Here is a 3334-nt window from a genome sequence, read left to right as displayed (position 1 = left end):
AGGGCCCGTCTGCTCTGCTCTCTTTTCAGAGTAATCACCCTTAACAATGAGGTTTTCTCTTTTTTTCTGACACATTTGCATATGTTTAAGGTTGTGTGCATATAAATATAACCTTAGTTTAACACATATACATGCTGGCTTTTCAAGGTAATAATGTGATTTAGAGATGTGTGTCAGAATAGAAGGAACTCATTCATTTCAGCCCCCACATGCGGATCATGATGTATTTCCCTATGTGTGTGCGTATCAGTAGTGCTGCACTATTGACAAGGTTTGACTTTTGTTGCTTCCCGTGCACCCTTTGATGTAAGCTCTGTCCATGGTCAGCCCAGTGAGGTTGAGGATTTTGTCTGTTTTGCTCACAGCTGTGTCCCCAAGGTAATGCCCGAGTGGTCACAGCCACAGCAAACTGTGGAATGTGTGTGTCCACAAATGTTCCTAAAATGGAATGTCTGGGTTCATAGCCATGTCAGCAGGACATGGATCATTTGGACAGAAATTGTGCCGTTGCCTCTCCGGGCTGTGCACCCTCATGCTTCTGATAGGACCAGGCATCCCAACCCAACACCCTCGGCCTCCATACTCTTGCCCCTGCCACGCACTGTCGCCTCCCCTGCGTCCCCTGCTCCCTGGCCAGCCCAGCATCTCTGGATGATCTCCGCCTCCATACTCCTTCCCCTGCCGCCCACTGTCGCCTCCCCTGCGTCCCCTGCTCCCCGGCCAGCCCAGCATCTCTGGATGATCTCGGCCTCCATACTCCTTCCCCTGCTGCCCACTGTCGCCTCCCCTGTGTGCCCTGCTCCCTGGCCAGCCCAGCATCTCTGGATGATCACTGGATGCTGGATGCCTGCCTCACTTTCCTTTGAGCCATTGGTCTTTGCTTAGAGACGTGACGGGCTTATGCATTCCAGATGCGAATCTTTTGTGTTTAATGTCACAAATATTTCCTTGCCCGCTGCCTCACTTGTCTTTTCACCTGAAATATTCACTTTGAAGAGATCTTTCAGCCTCCGTAAGTTGTTAAGATTCAAGAGGTATAGAGGTCTGTCAATATTTCCCTCAGCGTGTCTGGGTTCAGAGCTGGCGGCAGTGGACCTCTCCTCCCAAGGACACGGGGCATTTTCTGGGCAGACATGGTTTGTGTTCCCTGGGCTTTGTGCCCATGGAAGATTCCGGGCTTGGCAGCGGCTTGGCGACCCCCTGAAGCTCACTTCATTCATTCCCTCCTTCTGCCTTCACTCACAGAGTCACTGTAGAGGTCCACGTTCCACTGTGTGGCTGCACTGTGTTCCCTGCCAAATCCTCACCGTGGTCTTCATGTCACGAAACAAGCTCACCCTCGGCCTCTCACACTGTTGTCGTGGGGAGTTCCGAGCCCCACCCCCAGGGCCAGGCTCTGAGCAGCTGACCGTGGGAAGCCCAGTGAGGAGCTACAGTGAAGCCCTCCCATCTGTGGGGAAAGGCCCGAGTCTGACCTTGGAGGGGCCAGTGATGGACCCTCGACGCCTCCAGGGTGTGGTGGCCGAGAGGGGCTCGTCCCCCAGCTCAGTTCCTACTGGAAGCAGAGGCTTAGCTGGAGGGCACCGGGCCTGGGAGAGCCAGGGGGCTCCTGCTCACATGCCCCAGGGGGTACTGGGAGCCCTTCCTTCCCCTGCCTGTGCTCGTGGTGGGGAGGCGGGCAGGCCACTGGCCCTCGGCCTGGCTCACTCAGGCTGCAAGCGGCTCTAGCCAGAGGGGCGACGTGACTGGGGCCTGTGGGCAGCCACTCCATGGGGCCTGCTGGACTCGGGACTCGGGGCTCGAGAAGAGGAACTGGGTCACCCTGAGACATCAGCCTGGGCTGAGGGGGCCCCAGAGGCAGGACCTGGCCAGGCCTTCCGCCCGTGGGATCCAGCTGGCCAGAGCCAGGCCAGGTGTGTGAGGCCCGTGGAGAGCAGGGGGCTGTCTCACCAGGCCCTCCGTTCCCCAGCATGGGGCACAGCTGTTCCAGCTATTCCACACTGTCCAGCATCCGAGGGCCTGTAGATGCTGTGGACCCGGTCCAAATGCCAGAGCCGTGGCAGCAGAGACTCTGGCTGTGACAGACGACAGGGGGCCGGAGGGGGCTCGGGCAGGCTGTGGCCATTCCCTGGCCACTGTGCAGCAGCCCCCTCCTCACATGGCCTGCCAGGAGCCCCTCCACTGGCCGGTCAGTTCAGAGAGGACAACGGCCCCCACCCCTTCAGAACCTGAGTTCCCGGGGCCCCTCCTGACCCCCCACACCCGACTGCAGCACCTTAGTAAAGGCCCTGCTCCCATCACTCCGGGCAGGGCTATGTGTTCCCTCCTGGAACCCCAGGAGGGAAGGACCTCAGCTCACCCCACCCGTCAGCCCGCCCACGCCGTGGCTGCACCTGCGTGGAGATCAGACCTCTGGCCTCCTGCCTCCAGGGCGCTTGCCACCCAGGCACTCGGTGATGAACCTAGATGAAAAGTAAAAACCTTGGCAGCCAAGCCTAGGGGGTTCATCTCTTAATCAAGAAAGTGCTATTCTCTGGCAAAAAGCGAGTGAGCGAAATTACTCAAGTATAACCCTAGCAAACCATTGTCTTGTGTGTCCACAGAAGCAAGGCTGAAGAGGCCGTTGGGGTGATGATATTTTCCATTTCTGGTCATTTTTTTTTTTTTAACAAGTAAGATAAACCTCTCCGACTACATCCTCTCCCTCTTACTCTCCCAGAGGAACAGAAGAATGGTCATCAGTGGCGAATGGTACTTGCAGGGAAGCAACACAGACGACGGCTCCTGCTCGGGAGGGAACACTGGGCCTGCTCCTTGTGGCTTCTGTTACTCAGAGAAACTTCTCTAGGAACGAGCTATCGAAATGATCCCAGAATGCATAGTCTTTCCGTTTCTAGTCTTTTTTTTTTTTTCGAGACAGACTCTTGCTCTGTCACCCAGGATGGAGTGCAATGGTGTAATCTCGGCTCACTGCAACCTCCGCCTCCTGGGTTCAAGTGATTCTCCTGCCTCAGCATCCCGACTAGCTGGGATTACAGGCGCACGCCACCACATCTGGCTAATTTTCTGTTTTTAGTAGAGATGCAGTTTCACCATGTTGTCCAGGCTGGTCATGAACTCCTGACCTCATGTGATCCGCCAACCTCAGTCTCCCAAAGTGCTGGGATTACAGGTGTGAGCCGTGGCACCTGGCCAGTTTCTAGTCTTTTAAAGTAACTGCTGACCTTTTTTGGTTGTCTTGAAATACAAATCAACTATACTTTAATGAAAACATTTGGTCAACTAGAAAAAGATCCATTGATTCTTGGATTCAGTCGCTTATTGGTCCTTAAAA

The 3334-nt window shown here is 55.3% G+C and overlaps 1 pseudogene; it reads right to left on the bottom strand.

Annotated features, from left to right (window-relative positions):
- Positions 1-2681: 2681 nt before the first annotated feature.
- Positions 2682-2886, bottom strand: LOC115933916 (uncharacterized; annotated as a pseudogene).
- Positions 2887-3334: the final 448 nt, after the last annotated feature.

Source organism: Gorilla gorilla, chromosome 11 (genome assembly GCF_029281585.2).
Source record: "Gorilla gorilla gorilla isolate KB3781 chromosome 11, NHGRI_mGorGor1-v2.1_pri, whole genome shotgun sequence".
NCBI lineage: Eukaryota > Metazoa > Chordata > Mammalia > Primates > Hominidae > Gorilla > Gorilla gorilla.
This window is presented reverse-complemented; position numbering and strand designations above follow the sequence as displayed.